The following is a 19,773-nucleotide window of genomic DNA, read 5'->3' as shown; positions in this document are numbered from 1 at the left end:
TCACATGGACAAAAACTAAGGGGGGTGGAAATGGGAGGGAGGTGGGGAGGGCTGGGGGTGTTGGGTTGGGATGGGGGCAAAAGGCAGAAAACTGTACTTGAACAACAATTAAAATAAAAAAATAAACAGGATCCAAAAGTATACTATGCATATGTGATATTCTGAAAACAAAGTAAAATAATAGGTTGAAAATGAAATACTTGAGAAAGATATGAACAAAAACAAAGTTGGGTAGCAATCTTTCTATCTGTTGAAATAGCTTCCTAAACAAAAATAATAATAGACAAAGAGGATAGTTATATGCTGGGAAAAGGAACCGCAGGACAAGGATGAATAGCTACCATGCATATATATGCAGCAACATGGCCTCAAAATATGTAAAATGACAATTGATAGAACACTGAAAAAGAATGTCAATCATCATCGGAGACTTTAACTACCGTTGATAGACTAGCAAACAAAAAATAAGCCCGGATCTAGAAAATTTGAATACCTTAAATAATATTTAGCTGCTAAATATGTATTGAGCTCCACAATGGAGAGTGTATTCTTCTTTTTTAATATAATGTAATATTTATAAAAATTTATCTTATGCTAGACAACAAAGTAAGCCTTAAAAAACTCTGTAGTATCAATATCATACAGACTATTTTCTGTAAAGAACCAGATACTAAATATTTTTGGCTTTGCAAGCCAGATGGTGTCTGTCTTAACTATCCCATCTACAGTTGTTGCACAAAAGCAGCCATAGACAATACACAAATGAACAGAAACATTCCAGTAACTTCACTTACAAAAAAGTGTGGCTGAACAAATTTGAAACATGGACTGTAGTTTGTTGACTTCTAATATAGATTAATATGAACATTCAAGAGTGTGATAGTGTAATTTGTGGTTTATTAATTCCACCCTGCATCTATATCGCAAAGAAATTCTCTCACAGAGCCATACAGGGGACATATCTGGAGATTTCAATACTCTTTGCAGGGATTTGCAGGGATTTCAATGTAAGTGTTGATCTCTGGGAAATCGGTTAAGTAAAATGTAGTGGATAAACCCCAGGGAAGACTAATGGACCATGTAGAACCAAGAGACCAGATGTGTTCAAGCATCATGAATACATATTAATATTCAATAAGTGATTTTGGTGACTTGCTTCTTTTCACTTAGCATGTTTTCAAGGTTCATCTATGTTATAGTGTGTACCAATGCTTCACTTCTTTTTGTTAACAAGCAGTATTCCAACATTTAGATGTACCAAATTTGGTTTACCCATTCATCAACTAATAGACATTCAGCCAGTTTCTGCTTTTGCCTATGAGTGCTGCTGCTTTACATATGCATGTCCAGGTTTTTGTGTGCACAAATGTTTCCATTTTTCTTGGGTAGAACCTACAGGTGGAATTGCTGGGTTATCTTGGGGTTGTTTGTACTTTCCCTATATCCTATAGATTGGTGATGAGCGGGTACTAAATGGACCTATATCACTACCAGTTTTCTATATTTATGTGAAGTGGTTCAAAGATAACTTTCAATTGTACAATTAAAATGATTAAAATAATACATATTATTATGTATGTTTTACCCCAATTAAAAATTAAACATATTTATCATATAACCCATTAATTCATGATAGCTAGTGAACGAAGCAAGTCATAAAAGAACAGTTTCATTTATATGACATGTCCAGAATAGGCAAATCCACAGAGACAGAACATAGATAAATGATTGCCAGGGGCAGGGGATGTAGGGAAGTAGGAAATGATGCTGATAGGTATTGGGTTTCTTTTGGGGGTGAGGCAAAGGTTCTCAACTTTGATAGTGTTTATTATGAGTGCACGATTTTGTGAAAATATTAAAAATGACTGAATTTGTATACTTTATTTTTTCCCTTTTTTAATTAAGTCTATTGGAGTGACACTGGTTAATAGGATTGTATAGTTTTCAAGTGTACATTTCTATGATACAGATATAGCATTGTTTTCATTGTATATTGCAAATGTTTTTAGTGTATATTGCATTGTTGAGCTTGAAAGGGTGAATTTAAAGGGTGAATTATAGGCCTGCGAATTTCACCCCATAAAACAATGATTAAAAACCTGTGCATAGAATCATGTCCACCAAATGTGCACAGTGTTAGGTGTTTGTTGCTTTTATATATCATTTGGATTTAAAAATAAGGAACATTAATTCATTTTTATAAAAATATGTAATGGTTTTCAAAGACGTCATGGAGCAAGTCAATCCAGATCATGTAGGTCTCAGAACTAAAGGGAAGAAAGTGATTTTTCAGAGTCGATTTTGGAGAGAAAAGCCTTGTTTCCAGGGGCTATCCGCTGTGCCTATGCTTGGTGAAGAAATGCAAACTCCATTAGCGTGACTACAATTAGTACCGTAACTTCATTTTTATGTTCTTTTAAGCTGAATAATTTTCCAATAAAACACCCCTTATGACGCAGTTTTACTGAACTCAAAGAGGATCTGTTGGGACAGATAATTTACTGGCAGAAAAGCCACTTTCAAAGGGGCAAGAACAGAAATATCTGCTTTCCATGGTGTGCCTCGGATTTAATCGTGGAAAGTGTGCCTGCAAACATTATCTCAGCAGGCCAATCCATAATTAGAGCTCTAATTTTCCTCCAGGCACTTTCTCCCCAATTGTCCAAGGGACCCAATAAGAGGTGCCCATAAAACCATGATAATGGTTCTAAACGTTTTCAGTGCCAGCACAGAGCTGATGTGTGGGAAGTGGGAAGCTGCGTGGTGCTATAGGAGAAAAGCAACCGCAGGACTGTTAGGCTTGCATCCAAATTCCTCCCTCCTGGAAGGGTAGCCAGGAAGACCCAGAGATTCCCCGCCAAGAAACCCTTTCTTTGAAGACACTTTGAAGCACACATCCCAGAGAAAGTTCACCTGATCATCAGTGTATTGGCAACAGGATAAAGATAATGAGTAAAACGAAAAGTCTGGGAAAGTTTCTTGGTTGCAAGAATGATAAAAATTAATAAGCAACGACAGGTGAAAGGTCAAATGCCTAAACCTCCATCTCCACTGGTTCCTGTGCACCTCCAATATCTGGATTTCATGGACCTCTTTCTTCGACTACCACCTCTTACCCTCCCGGTGTGCCTTAACCACACTGAGATCTCAATCCATTGATTTTTCTCTACCAATCAACCCTTTATTATCTCACTTCAGTTCTTACCCGGCCTGAGCATCTAAAACTCAAGGAAGTTACGAATCTAGATATTTATTTACTTTTAGGTAATTTCTTAGAATTCACCTACCTCTGAAACTGGTTTGAGATGGACTGAAACAGAAAACACTTATGACAGAACAAAGTACAGATTTACAAAAGGAAATAAGAATGATATATAGTGTCAATCAGGAGAGAATTGGTTGTATAATTTGAAGAGAAAACACCCTTTCTCACCTTCCCTTCTACTGTCAGAGAATAGATGAGGAATAGGCCTTGGCTAATTATTTGAGAGTTAAGAGAAAGGGTAATCACAAAGACAGTTCTTTGTGTAACTAAACAATAGTTAGTAAGAGGTATGTTGCTTCATAATGTGCCCTGATCCTGGGCTCAGAACACTAGTGTTTGAAGGGAATGCAGAAAAGCTGAGGGAGTAAGATGAGCAAGAGGAACTCACACTGTTCTGTATAATTTCAGGCACTCTGTCCCTTGTGGCTAGGGATTGTCATTAAATTTGTGTGGCACTAAGAAAAGTTTTTCTTCTGCAATATTAATTTGATTGGGCTATCTCCAAGAAATTAACATTTGGATGGAAGGAGACTTGGGGGTGGGGTGAACACACAATGCAATATACACATGGTGTATAGTAGAATTGTGTACCTGAAGCCTATATAATCTTATTAACCAGTGTCACCTCAATTAATTTAATTAAAAATAAATAAAATAAAACAAAATTAGCATTTGTTGTTGGGAAATACATTTGCTTGTGGGCATGTGTGTATTTGATCATTAATTGCCTATTAGACACCAGGAAGACAAAAAGAAATAGCTACAGCTCCACGTAGTGGACAGGCCCTAAGCTGGCTCTTCCGACTCTTGCTGGTTTTAGAACCCACCTGAAATGCAACTCCGCCATATTCCCATCTAGGTTGAAAGCTGACCCTGGGTCCCTTATCCACTCCATTTTCTCTCAACTGAAATCAGCATCCTTGTACCATCACTTATTTCCTATTGATTTCCAATCATAGTCTTCAGTTTCATCTGGGCTGTCATACCTGCTCATTAAACATTCTGTATGCTGGAAGTTATGCCTTTTCCCGTCTTCTCAGCAGTCATTCTAACCTCTTTGCTCCTTCCTCAAATCTCTTCCCCCATTTGCTCCCTCTCAGTGAAGGACTTAGGTATTTCACTGTGAAAACTGAGGCCATCAGGCAAGAACTCTCTCAACTTCTTTCCCAACCACCTGCAAACTAAACCCTCTCTTGACCTGTCCTGTCTCCTTCCCCCCTGCCTCAGTGAACATGGTTTCTCCCTCCATGAGCTTGGAATCCCACACACTTTCTTAGGAATTTGTTTACTGACAGTCCCCCTTCTTCCTTCTATCTTCGATGTCGTCTTCACTCACAGCAGATTTCCTTCAATACATGCTCAGCTCAAATCCTCTCTGGTTACCATTGGATAACTGTCCATTATTCTGTAGCCAGATTATTTGAGAGAGTGATCTACGAGTACTGTTGCCGGTGACTTCTCTCAGAAACCGTGGCCGCCATGCTTCTGTCCCACCACTCCAGTGAGACTTTCCTCCCTGAGGTTCCTGATGACCTGCTGGGTACCAAGTCCAATGGACCGTCACCGTTTCTTCCTATGTGGCTTCTCACTGTATTCCTCCTTGAAATCCACTTGTTACTTGGTTTCAATGATACCACACTGTCCTGGCATTTCTCTTCCCTGTCTGATCCAGCCTAGCACCGTTAAAATCTCCCTCCTCACTCTGGCCTTGAAGGAAAGGCCTGCCACTACAACCTAATAGTGTGATCCAATTTCTCAGACCAATGATTCTCAAAGTTGTGGTCCTGGGTCAGCTGCCTCAGCATTACCTGGGAATTGTTAAAATGCAGGTGATTAGGCCCCACTCCATACCTACTACATCAGAAATTCTGGGAATAGAGTTCAGCAAACTGTTTCAACAAGCTCTTCCTGTGCTTCTGATGCAAGCTCAAGTTTAAGAACCACTACTGTAGGCCTCTGATTCCTAGCTCTTTACCCCCCATTAAAATATCCTCATTTGCGTGGTTACATCTCTGGGGGGTACTTCCAACTTGCAGCTGGGAAAGCAATGATGGGACGATGACCACCTCCATTTTGGCTTTGCCATGATGCCAGATATTTAGGCACAGCCTTGGACATCTTCTGGAATTTAATGGTCAGCCTCTAGAGTGTCCATGATAATCTGGTTGATAGCCTGATGCATCCACCAACACTGATATCTCAGCAGTCAAGTACTCCAGACAGTTGTTGCTACCTGCTAAGTGACTCCCTTGGCCTAACCACGGGAAGAGAGGTCTGACAGGATCTTGTTCTGCCCGTCCCAGAGGTGGGCACACTTACCAAAAAAAGAGGCCTTAATGTGGGGTGGGCCTCCAGTGTCAAAGGCGATCAGAGACTCCTGGAGATTGCCAGATCCTTCCAATGATTTACCCCTGATATTTTCCACTCTCATCATCCCATATTAGATTCCCATAGGAAAGTAACCCTGGGTGCTGAAGATTCAAAGTACTTATTGCACGAATCTCTATCCTGGGCAGCTTTACAGGTCTGCTCCTCCATGGCCCTTCCCTGCTCTTGAATCTTGGTTTTGCTACTTACTAAACAGGTGACTTTGGTGAAGTTGCTTAACTTATTTGGGTTTCAGTTTATTCATCTGTAAAACAGGTATAAAGACACCTACTTCTTAGTGTTATCCAGATTGCTTAAGGCTGAGCATTTATCACTCTGTCTGACAAACAGTGGGGCCCTTCATATACAGCATCTAGTAGGATTATTATTATTTTTTAAAAATAAACCACCCACTCTGGTTTATGTCCAAAGATTTTGTACCTGCGTATCTTACAGTCAGAAAAAAAAAGCCAAACACTGAGAAAATGTGCAGAGAAACAGGCTAATTTTAAATCCAAGTTCCAGCAGGACCCCGGGAAGGGAATATTAGGCTCAGGGAGATCAGATGGGAGAAACAAGATCACACAATGGGAAAGCTCGGCTGAAGCCCTCGCAGATTTTCAGTTTAGTGCTTTACTTAGCAGATTGATTTTTCCATTTTGCCTAATTCAGATACCATGGGGAGAATAAAGGATTACTCTGATAGAATCAGGGAGTACATGAAAGAATATTTAATTCTTTTATATATTAGCGCTGAATAGATTTTCTTTTTAAAAAACACGTTTTAAAACATAAGTAGAGCATGTTTATTCTAGCAAAATCAAAGAACTCAGAAAGGAAAAAAAAAGCAAAACTCCTAAAAACACCACCCAGAGACAACCATTATTGACATGTTTTGGAGTGAATCCTTCCAGTTTATTTATCTGAACACGCACAAACACACCAGAAATGCACACACATACATTTTTAAAACAAATGTACTTGCACCGAATATACTATTTTGTAGACTGCTTTTTCCACTTAGCAAGATACTCTGAAAGTTTCCCATAGACATTATTTTAAACAGCAATCAAGTATTTAATTTCATGGATGTTACCCAGTTTATTTAATGAATCACTGTAACAGATGAATCCAGTGACTTTATGAACAATGCAATGATGAACATTGTTGTATATGCATATTTCTCATGAATAAAATTGTAATTGAGATATTACCTACAAAAGTTCAGAACTGCATAGCTTGATAAACCATCAAAAACAAATATACCCAGGAAACACCTCCCAGCTCAAGAAATAGAACAATGCTGGCAAACCCGAAGCCCCTCTGTGCACTTCCCAATAACTACTCTTTTCCTCTTCCCCAGGTTTAACTACTATCCTGATAGCTAGCACCATCGATTATTATTGCCTGTTTTTGCACCCTACATACATGGAATCCTATAACATGTATTATTTTGTGTGTGGCTTCTTTTGCTCAACATTGTAAGTATGAGATTGATTGGTATAGCATTGGTTTGTTCATAATCATTGCTGCAGACTATGTAATTGCATAAGTATACCCAAATTAATGATTGATCTTATTAATGGACATTTGGGTTGTTTCTGTTCTTGTCTATTAAGAAAAATATTGTGAATATTGTGAATATTCTTCTACATGTCTTTCGGAGTAGGAGTAGAATTGCTGAGTCATAGTGTATTTTCAACTTTTAATTTATTTTCACTTCGTTTTATATCAATTTATATGCCTGAAAGTCCTCACTGATACTCTCTCCAGCACTATATTCTCAGCCATTGTAATTTTAGCCATGCTGGTGGGTGTCAGATAATATCTCATATTTTATATGTGGTTGTGCCCTTCTTAATATGTCTATTGATGATTAGGATATTCTTTTTCTGTGGGGTGCCTATTCAAGTCTCTTGATCATTTTTCCTTTGGACTGTTGTAGTTTTCATTCTAAGAGTTCTTTTTATAATCTGAATAACTGCCCTTTGTCAGTTATATGTGTGTTATGGCCTGGATGTTTGTGTCCCCCTCAATTCATATGTTAAAATCCTAACTCAATGTGATGGCCTTAGGAGGCAGGGACTTGGGAGGTAGGGACTGCAGGATGTGATAAGGTGCTGGGAGGGGAGCCCTCATGAATGGGATGAAGGCCCTTAGTTAAAAAAGAGACCAAAGAGAGCTCTCTTTCCCCTCCTGCCATGTGCGGACAGAGCGAGAAGATGCTGGTCTATGAACCAGAAAGCAGACTCTCACACTGAATCTCCAGCACTGTGAGAAATAGATGTTTATTGTGTGAGCCACTCAGTCTAAGGTGAACTGAACTAAGACAATGTGTTACAGATATCTTTGCCAGTATGTGGCTTGTGTTTTATTTTACTTTTTATGGCGTCCTTCAGTGGACGGCAGTCCTCAATCTTAATGGAATGGAGTTTATTAATCTTTCTTAGCTAAGTGCTTTGTGTTCAAGAGATTTTTACCCCATCCCCAAGTTCATGAAGATATTCTCCTATGCTCTCTTCTGAATCTTTGTTTTACCTTTGATATTTAGATCTGCAGTCCACCTGGAAATGATTCTTTGATGTCGTGGGAGGTGAAGTCAGGTTTCTTTTGGGAGGTGGTTAAGTTTAATTGACAATACTATCTATCTACTGAAAAGTCTATCTTTTTCCTCTTGGTCTGCACTGCTACCTTTGAGACCAGTTCAGTATCCTTATTCATGTAGCATCGTTTCTGAACTCTATTCTTCTCCATTGGTTTGTTCTCTATCTTTTCACCCAGACCACACTCTCTCAGTTACTATAGTTTTATAATGAAACTTTATACCTGATCGTGTGGGTCCCCTACTTTGTCTCTTTCAGCAAGTGTTGATGAGGAATGTTAGTGAGAATGTAAATTGGTGCACACACTTGGAAAAAGCTTGGCAGTCCATGCTGAAGATTCATACGTGCTATGATCCAGCAATTCCACTCCTGTGTATGTACCCAACAGAAATGTGCGCATATGTTCACCAAGCAGCAGGTCCAAGAATACTTTAGCAACATTATTTATGAGGACAAAAATCTGAAATAATTCAGATATCCATCAACAGCAGGGCGGGCGAGTGCATTGTGGGATAGTCATCTTCACAGCCATACACAAGAGTGGATCTGGTGTGAGTGGCTGTGTCCATTCACAACTGCAGCTCCTGTCAGGCAGCTGCTCCAGAGCTCCAGCTCTTGCTGGGCTCCAGTGGTACGGTTCTTCCTCTTGCTCTTCAGGTGTGGGGAGAGGGGCGAGGAGAGAGCTTTCCATTACTGTGAGTCTGTGCGTACAGTAATCCTGCCCACACCTCCGCATGTAGTTCTTCCATTAAATCCTTTCATTAAGCCATATGTGGTGGATTCTTTTTCATGCTAGACTCTGAATGACATACATACATGCAACAGATTTTTCATACAAATGCATAAATGTGCACAGTCATATACACAATTGTTAAAAGTTTTATATAAACAAATCTAATACAATTTCTCTTTTTTTAAAATTTAGATTATCAGGCTCTAGAACTCATGGGGACTTTAAAACCCAACCTGTCCAATCCCAGTTTTGGGTAAGTGAACTGTTTTTCCATATAACGTATTGGCCACTGTGGTCCAGTGAGGTCAGCATTCTTGCTCCAGGTCACGCAGCTGTCCTGGTGGCTAAGTGAAGTCCAGAACCCAAGTTCCTGATCCTGAGCACAATGAGATGCCATTCCCTTACATGCTGGTTTTCAAACTTGGCTGTGCTTTGGAATCACCAGGGAGCTTTAAGGAATCCTGATGCCTGGGTCTCGCCTCCAGAGAACTTGATATAACTGGTCTGGAATACAGCTAAAGTATTGGAAGTTTTTAAAAATATTTTTATTATAAAATAAAACACCATTACAGAACACCACAAGAGAAATATATGGTGTATTGAATTGTTTTAAGTTTAGCACCATCTACATAGAAAAAAAAAAAAGAATCCCGCCCCAGCCCATGCACACGTGCCCTCTTCCCATAAGTAACCACCATCCTGACTTTTATAGGGGCCCCTTTCTTACGATTTTAAAAATAGTTTTATCACTCCAATGTTCCTTCCCAGACACTATAGTTTACTTTTTCCCACTTAAAATATATATCGTGTAAATATATTTTAAACTGTAGGCTCCTCCTCCATCTTTTCTTTTGCTTACAGGACTTTTGCCCTGTACCACCCCCCTCAGTCTGGACTGGGTCACTGAGCACTCTCCGTGCGGCTCAGTGTGCTCCCCTGTCCTCCCATGGATCAGATGCAGCATTGACCTCCGGCAACACGCTAAGTGTGACATGGCGCGACTGCAGGGGGCACACATCACCTGGGCGTCATTTTTCATCCTAACCGATGCGTAATATCTGTATCTATTATTCACTGGGGGGTTGCCAAGTATTGATATTCTGATACTATCATTTGTTTCAGTTTTTAGTTGCAATACTTTTATAAAAACACACTTTCCTTCATCTCCTGTTGCATTGCATAGTAGTAAAATTCACACAGAAAAGCAGGACAAGTGTTTTATTTATTCCTTTTATTTACCAATTTCAAGATAATAAATAGGTTCCCTATCATCCTCTAAAGGTGACTAATTCCTATTTTTAAGAGTATCATTATAAACTCTTAGATTTAGACATATTTTATTATGTTTGAATCATCACAATAAAAAATTTATCATTATGAAGTACAAAAAGTCTTAAGGCCAGTGAGAGCCTCAAGTCGGCTCCTGAGTCCTTTTGACATAAGCCCAGGAGTCGTCAGTAGCTGCCTTGCGATCTGGTGTAAGATGCTCCAGGTTTGCCCTGTACATTTTTGGCTGCACACTTGGGATCAGCCTTTACTTCAGAAGCCCTCATTTCTTTTAGTTAGAAATGATATTCCAAGACCACAGTCTGGGTGCTGAGGGATGCTCATTGCTACCTAGTTGCTCATTGTCTTTAGGCTTTTCCAGAGGAAACATAATTCATGAGTTCATATTAATATTTTTAAAGTATATTTTATTGATTATGCTATGACAGTTGTCACATTTTTTTTCTCCTTTATCCCCCCTCTGCCATGCACACCCCTCCAGCCTCCAGCATTCTCCCCAACTTAGTTCATGTCCATAGGTTGTGCATGTAAGTTCTTCGGTTTCTCTATTTTCTATACGATTCTTAGCCTCACCCTGTCTATTTTGTCTACCAATCATGCTTCTTATTCCTTGCACCTTTTCATCCCCATTGTCCCCCTTCCCCTCCCCACTGATAACTCCTCCCCACTGACAACCCTCCATGTGATCTCCTTTTCTGTGATTCTGTTGCTATTCTAGTTGTTTGCTTAGTTTTAGTTTTAGTTTTTTAGGTTCAGTTGTTGATAGTTGTGAGTTTGTTGTCAATTTATGTTCTTAGTTTTGGATCTTCTTCTATTCCTTAGATAAGTCCCTTTAACATTTCATATAATAAAGGCTTGGTAATGGTGAACTCCTTTAACTTGATGTTATCTGGGAAGCACTTTACCTGCCCTTCCATTCTAAATGAAAGCTTTGCTGGATAGAGCAATCTTGGATGTATGTCCTTGCCTTTCATGACTTGGAATACTTCTTTCCAGCCCCTTCTTGCCTGTAAGCTTTCTTTTGAGGAATCAGCTGTTAATCTTATGGGAACTCCTTGTAGGTAACTGTTTCCCTTTCTCTTGCTGTTTTTAAGATTCTCTCCTTATTGTTAATCTTGGGTAACTTAATGAGGCTGTTTTTTGGTGCACTTCCTTGGGTGCAATTTCTCTGGGACTCCCTGAGCTTCCTGGACTCACTGGAAGTCTATTTTCTTTGTCAGATTGAGGAATTTCTCCTTCATTATTTCTTCAAATAAGTTTTCAATTTCTTGTTCTTTCTCTTCTTCGGGCACACTTATGATTCAGATGTTGAAACATTTAAAGTTGTCTTGGAGGTTCCTAAGCCTCTTCTCATTTTTTTTTTGAATTCTTGTTTATTCTGTCCTGTTCGGATGTTTATTTCTTCCTTTTGTTCCAGATTGTTGGTTTGAGTCCTGATTTCCTTCTCTTCACAGTTGGTTCCCTGTGTGTTTTTCATTTCACTTTTCATAGCCTTCATTTTTTCCTCTGTTTTGAGACCATACTCAGCCATTGTGAGCATCCTGATTACCAGTGTTTTGACTTTTGCATCTGATAGGTTGGCTACCTCTTCATCGCTTATTTCTGTTTTTGGAGTTTTGATCTGTTCTTTCATTTGGACTATATATATATACTATTATATATATAATATATAATATATATATATATTATATATTAGTGTATATATATATATTATATATAGTCTCAATGCACCTGTTAGTTTATAAGGAGCAGAGCCTTAGGTATTCACTGGGGTGGGGCAACCCATGTTGCTGAGGTTGTGGCACTGTCTGTTGGGGAGGGGTCAGAGAGGAAACAATGCCACTTGCTCGCTCAGCTCCAGCCCCACTTTCTGTCACTTCCCTCCCTTTCCACAAGCAGATTGTGCCCTTTCAGGTGCTGATTCCCAGGTGGGCGGGTTTGTGTACATTCCAGGATCCCATGGCCTGTCCAATGAACTCTCCTGTGAGGCTGGGAGTCTTCCCACTTGTACATTCCTCACAGGTTTTACAGCCAGAGGTTTTGAGGCTTTAGTTTCCTGGTCAGCCAGCCCCCACCTCACCAGCATGGCCAGCTGCCTTGCTGGGCAGGTCCTCTCCGCCCAGCTGCCCTTCTCTGTTCCTCCTACTGGTCTAGATGGATGTTTCTCAGATTCCTTGGTTGTCAGAGTTTCATGCAGTTTGGTTTTCTGGCTGTTATTGTTGTTTGTTGTTTTTAAATTAGTTGTTTGCCTTCTTTTGGTTGTGTGGGGAAGCAAAGTGTTTCTACCTATGCCTCCATCTTGGCTGGGACTCATATTAAAATTTATAATTCCAATTAAAGTCTATGGAACTTTTACTTAACCTTTTCTGTATTTTGACTGCCTTCTAAATTTGATTGTAGTATTGGATGCACAACTCTGAAAATATTCTAAAAGCGATTAAATTGTACACTTTAAGTGGGTGAACTATATGGCCTGTGAATTATATGTCAATCAAGTTGTTTTTTAAAAAGTTAAAATAAAGAATATAGTTGTACCACAATTACATCATTGGAGTACATACCCATTACATATAATACTCTGCCTCTTAGTTGTCATTTATTCACAGTTTACAGATAATTATATATTGAATGTTTAACACCTATCCTTATATCAGTGTCTCTCTATTTACTTGGTAGTTTGAAGCTTTTACTTTGATAGGTTTTTCCAGAAAGGCTCGTGAGAATTATATTCTGTGGCTTTGTTCCCCATCATCTTCCGAAAGTGACCAGTTTCTGCTGGTTATAATTTGTCTATGTGCCATATGTCTGAAAGTTAATTTTGAGAGATATAAAATCTTCATTTCATAATTTCTTTCCTTGAGTGTATTATAAAACCTCTTTTTTCTTTTTCTTTTTTTCTGGCATGAAGAATTGTCAAAAATTCTGATGATAACCTATTTTTTTCCTTAAAAATCACATGCTCCATATCAGATATACAGAGAAATTTTTGGTTTCTTTAAAGACCAATGATTTTAGTAGAATATTTGTGGTATCAGTTGTGCTGGGTCAGTAGACTCAGTTATGTGGTATGCACCTGCAATATGCAGTTTCAAATCTTTTTCGTTTTCTCATGTTGGAATATTTCTCATGTTGTTTGTTTTGTTTCACTTTTTAATTTATAGAATGTAGGGCATTCAGCTCTGGCTGGTGTAGCTCAGTGGATTGAGCGTGGACCTGCGAACCACACGATCACGGTTCGATTCCCAGTCAGGGCACATGCCTGGGTTGCAGGACAGTTCCCAGTTCTTGGCGGGGGACACATGAGAGGCAACCATACATTGATGTTTCTCTCTCTCTCTCCTTCCCTTCCCCTCTAAGATAAATAAATAAAATTAAAAAAAAAGAATGTAGGGCATTCATTCCATGCCCTTGAATTGCTTTCTTTTCTCCTTTAGGAATTCCTACTACCTGTATGTTTGATATCCTCTCTTTTTCTCTCTTCATTTCTTTTTGATTTAAAAAACTTTACTCTTTTTCACTTTCTATTTCTTTTCTGGTTTGATTTGTTGCATTTACTTGCTCTTGTACCCTTTCTAGTTTAGCCTTTATTTGTGGGATTATTTCTTTCTTTTGATTCTTATCATTTCACGAGTTTTTCCAATTCTGCTTTATGTGTTCTTTTTGTGTGTGTTTCTATCATTTAAAAAATTACATTAACTTTCAAATAGTACATGACAATTTTTATCTCTTTTGTAGACATGTCTTTTTGGCATGCTTTCCTTGTCTTTTGGGATGTTACTCTTCTTATTCTATTTTTCTTCTAATAATTTTGTATGGGGTTTGACCTTGATATTATTCAGTTTCTTACTTTTGTGTGAAATTAGATTCTTAGGACTTAGAAGTAAGATGGAGTTCAGGAAAGCTTTGCTAGTTTCACAGAGCTCCCTCTTCTGCTGTTTCTGTGCAGTGCTCACACACCTGGTGGCTTGCTGCCTGGTGTTTTCGGGCACTGTTCTCCTTCCATTTAGGTCTAGCCTTTCTATTTCCATGCAATATCTGAGACATACTTATACTAAAAAATTATTTATTATTTAACTGGGGATCCTGTATTTTATTTGTTACATCTGGCAACCCTTGTTGTAAATATTTCCCACGTGCTTTTACTTGCCATGTGGAGATTTGTAGGGACTAGAAATCTGCTGATGCTGCCATGCTGCCTTCCCAGGGCCCACCTGCACTTTTCAAACGTAGCCTTTTCCTTCCTTTCCCCTCGGTATAGTCTGCCCTCCCCTCACACACACTCGTACGTCACCCCATGTCTCCTGAGTTAACCCAAGCTCTAAACTTAGCATGTCTTTCCCATAGTTTTATTATGTGTTTATATATATATATATATATATATATATATATATATATATATATATAATGTGTATGTGGTTTTCTTTTAATTTTTAAGGAAAAACAAGATTATTTATGCATTTTTCTTCATCATGCTTTTCTCAGTCAGCAATAACCAGAGGAAATTCCTCCAAATCACCCCATAGAACTCTTTTTCTTTCTTGTTAACAATTGCAGAGGGGTGCATGGGTTATACTTAATTTAACAATGGTCTTAGCGTTGACCTTCACTTTGTTTTGGATTCTTGCTGCCACAAAAGCATCTGTGGTAGGCCCTGTGACATAGGTCCTTACGTGTCAGTGCCTTTGTTTCGAGGAGGCAGATACTCAGGAGCATATTCACTGGACAAAAGCATTTCTGATTATTGCAGAAATAAAGATTGGGTCACTTACTAGCCATTGCATCTCCTTCTAGCATGGTTTCCCACTGAAGTGAGGACAGAAAGCTAAAAATCCCAGACCCTGGTTAGTTCATCCAAGTAAATACACCTGTGCTAGATTAGATGCTATATGTGAACTACATGAGAAGTGGTCGTCCATGACATGTGCTGGAAGCATTCGATTCCTCTGGGGAAAGCTGTGTTGGAGTTTCTTCCTACCGTCTTGTTTCCAGCCTCATCCACGTCCACAGCAGATGGTGACAGCAGTGAGGTTCCCACTGGATCATCCACGATGAGGTTGGATTTCTCCTGGCTGCATTATCATCTCAAATTTCTTGGAAATTCTTAGGACAATTTTTATAATAAATTAAAACACTCTAGAGTAAATTCTGTTGGCTAAAACAAATAATGATGACTAATATCAACTGTGATTGAAACCAGAAAAGTTGATATTCTTGATACTTGTCATTACTGGAACCAGTAAGTAGAGACAGAGATTGAATCTTTATGGGAATGTTGTTCAGATGCCAGTGATCTGAGAAGACAGTGGGTTATGAACCTCAAAAACCATCTTACCATCTCATCTCAAGCCAACATTTTTTTAAGGAGAAGAAAGAGGTAGGTAAGGGGCTTGGACAAAAGGTTAGTCAAATGAGAGTTGCAGTCCAGTGACAACTTTCCTTTATCAGCATCCTGGCTAGTGTGGCTCAGTTGATTGTGTGTCTTTCCACAAAGCAAAATTCACCAGTTTGGTTCCTGGTGGGGGCACATGCAGTTGCAGGCCAGGTGCCCACTTGGGGTGTGTATGAGAGGCAGCCAGTCAAAGTTTCACACCAGTAATTCTCTCCCTGTTTTTCTTCCATCCTTCTGCCTCTTTAAAAATAAATAAATAAAAGCTTACCAAAAAATTTTAAAGAATTCTTTATCTGCACCGTAGACATCCCCTTCCCGATAACACAATGATACCTTCTTGATCACTTGCAGATCCCCCATGGATCTCCTGGAGTCTTGCATTCCAGTTCCTGGAAAAACAGCTTTCCACATACATTAATCACATAAGCCTATCAACTATCACCGCAGCTAAAATCTGTAACCCTTGAGTTCCCCTATGATCCCCCACTGTTAGTTTCTAATTATCTCATTTCCATGAGATTAGTTTCAAATGGAAGTAATCATTTGGCTGTTGAATAAACAGTCGGTCCTGCAGGGAACCATCCTGCAGGCAGTTTGATGTGACTAAAGGCATGAGATACATTGGTGGTGGTGTAGCAGTTCATCTCCACATCTGCTGAAAGCATAAAACAGTTTTTAGTACAGTTGACAAAAGTTGTACACTCTCCAGCTGGGGCTATGTTGGTGATTTTTTTAAAAAAGATTTTATTTATTTATTTTTAGAGAGAGGGAAAGGGGGGAGAGAAAGAGAGGGGAAGAAATATCAATGTGTGGTTGCCTCTTGCGTGCCCCTGTGCTCCTCTCTGGGGAACCTAGCTTGCAACCCAGGCAGGTGCCCTGACTGGGAATTGAACCAGTGACCCTTTGGTTCATAGGCAGGTGCTCAATCCACTGCAGTACACCAACCAGGGCTATGTTAGCAGTTTTTAAAGAAAATATTTCCCTGTCCTTTAGAGTTGCCATAGGACCCCAGTTATAAATATCAAATATGCCAAAGTCCGATCCACTTTTCTTCTATTCAGCTTTCCGGAGACCCTGTCTCCCAAGTCTTCAATAGCACCTTGCGTCCGGGCTCAGAGGAGTGTAACAGACTTGTGGTGCAGAGGCTCTAATACAGGAACGGTCATTCATCACAGCTAAGGTCTGACTTAGATGTTGTATGTAGTTCTCCACCTTCATTTCCTGATTTATGTACATGTCCCCCACCTAGCCGGAAGTGATCGTTCTGTTCATACACAGTTTCATAAGGGCTCCATTCAATCCCACTTTGAGAAGCACCGTATCCTGAGCAGGGCAACAGGTAAAACTTCATCTCAATGGAGATGAGTTTCTGGACACTGTTTGGCTATATTTTCTTCTGTGATTTTCTTCTGTGATTCATCTTCTCTACTTTCTCGGAAGCCCTAAGTCTCCACACTGTGGAGTCGCCACCTCATTACTAAAAATTTATTGTACTCATTTTCTGTGTAATTTCTGGGAAAAAAAAGCAGGGCCATTATCACTCTTCATGCTGCCAGGTAGGCCCAAGTGAGGAATTATTTCCTTCAGTGGGGCTTTCACCACCTCTGAGGATTTCTCAGTTCTGGTCAGATAGGCTTCTACCCACCCTGAGAAGGACTCAACAAAGACTAACAAATATTTCCACCCTCGGACCCTTGGCGTCTTGATAAAGTCTACTCATGAGTCCTCAAACAGCTTGACCCAAGATTCCTGGTCCTGATTCTCAATTTCTTCATAAGGAACTGCCCGGCGTGCTCTGGAGCTACCTGTAGGTGCCGCTGCTGTTCTTCTGGAAAGAAAGTGATCTGAGCACAGACTTCCAGAAGAGAAAAACTGTTAGCTTCCATGGTAGCTCTAATGTCTTAAAAAAAAATTGGCTTTCAGGGCTTCCAGAAATCCCAGTTCCAGTTCAGTACAGTGTACATTGACCATGGGATATGTTACTCTGGTATCAATCAAAAGGGTCTACAGATAGTACCCCCACTGTTAGTGTTACCCAAGTTCTCAGACTCTGACCTCCTTTCCCTCGCTCGGGGTACTCACTTTCCCAGTGACCATTTCCCGGCAATATGATTGTCCAGCCCCAGCAGAGGCTTGTCCTCCACTGAGTCTGGTTCCCTGACGGGTTTGGGATGGAGAGAGATCAGTCCAGGCTCACCTCCTTCGGCTCCCTCAGCCTAGTGAAGAGGTGGATCCCCAGGGCTGGAGGGGCTGTGGGAACGCTGGCCATGCTTGCAGCAGGCACCCTGATCTTCCTGGTCCCTCTCTTCTGAGCTTCTGCTCTCTGCCACAGGTAAATTCCCTTTCCTCCGGACCATTCTCCTATATCCCTGACCTTCGACGAAGCAACTGGAATTGCAATATAGTACAGTAGTTTAAAGACCTGTTGGATGGCCAGTGTTCTCCTGAGTCCAGATTATACATAAGCCAAGCAGTAGTACAATAACAACTCATTTTCTTAGGTTCATAAGCACAGGTCAACCAATCAGCCAGAATTCACCCTCAAGGGCTGTTTCCCGGAAGGGAAGCTGCCCCCAACACCATTCTACCAGACCGAGCTCTGTAATATCATACAAACTAGAAGAAATTCGCCCCAAAGATCTGTTTCCTCCCCCATTCTGCCAGAAGGAGATCTGTAATATCACACAAACCGGAAGGCACCTTAATTAACCTGGAACTGCAATGCTGACCAGACAAGCTCTGTAAACCAGAAGGCACATTTTTAAATTAACCCAGGATGGCAATCGCAAACCAGAAAGGGCAACGATTCAATCGAAAGCAAAGGCGGTGGGGAACGCTGAGGACCAGAGGGGGGCATGCGAGTGAAATTGCTTGGCGGCTGCTAGGGGGTCTACAAATACACATCCCAGGGGTCCCCAGTGTGTGCAGCCAATGGGACTCTGCACCAATTACTGTATTTTGTGATAATATAGTACACAATTTTTTGCCTAAATTATTGAGGGGAAAACTAAGGATGCACATTACACATGGGTAGCAGTAATTGCGTATCTATATAAGTGTTTTTAATTTTTATTATTTATACTTATGCACTAACAGGTAACTCTAGAAAGAAATAATGATATCCATATGCAAAATAATACCTTGGAATTCGATAATTGTTTTTGTTTCTAAATATAAATAAATAAATAATTGAACTAAAAAATTAAAATGAAAGATTTTTTCCTGAAAGTTTGGGCCAAAAACATGGGTGCACACTATACATGGGAGCACATTATACACGGAAAAATGCGGTACCCAGACTTGCCAGGGAGTCCTGAAGGCATCCCACCAGAGGTGCCAGAAAATAAAACCAGAAAATTCGCATTTGTGCTGCCTGTCACCACTAGAACCAATGAGTAGAGACAAGGACTGAACTTATATGGGTGTTTTACTCAGATGCTGGTGATCTGAGAAGAGGGCAGGCCATGTACCCTAACAAGTGTCTTAATACCTCATGTCAAGCCAATCTTTTTTTAAAATATATTTTATTGATTATGCCATTACAGTTGTCCCATTCCCCCCTTCACTCCCCTCCACCCAGCACACCCCTCCCCCACCACTCCCCCCCTTTCCTTCATGTCCATGTGTCACAAGTTCTTTAGACTCTGTGTTTCCCATAGTATTCCTGCCCTCCCCCCTGTCTATTTTCTACCCACCATCTATGCTACTTACTCTCTGTACCTTCTACCCCCTTCTCCTCCTCCCATTCCCCTGTTGCTAACCCTCCAGGTGATCTCCATTTCTGTGTTTCCACTCCCGATCTAGCTGTCCTCTTAGTTTGCTTTTGTTTTAGGTGTGGTTGTTAATAAATGTGAGTTTGTCAAGTCAACCTTTTTATAAGGAGAAGAAAAGTAAGGGGTTTGGAAAAAAGTTAATCAGGTAAGGGTTGCAGTCGTGTGGCCACTTTCCCAGTACTTCTTCATTTGCTGATCACAATTCTGTATCTACTTTCCCTCCCTGGGACACAATGGCTAAGATATCATCTTGATCACTTGCAGACCTCTGGGGCACAAAGGTTAAGTTGCTGGTCCACCTCCTAGAGTCATGTAGGTCATGTATTCAAGTCCCTGGAAGAACAGCTTTCCATGTG

The sequence above is a fragment of the Sturnira hondurensis genome, unplaced genomic scaffold (assembly GCF_014824575.4).
Source record: "Sturnira hondurensis isolate 20B ecotype Veracruz unplaced genomic scaffold, ASM1482457v3 Scaffold0006413, whole genome shotgun sequence".
NCBI classification, from domain to species: Eukaryota; Metazoa; Chordata; class Mammalia; order Chiroptera; family Phyllostomidae; genus Sturnira; species Sturnira hondurensis.
Note: the sequence above shows the minus strand (reverse complement) of the source record.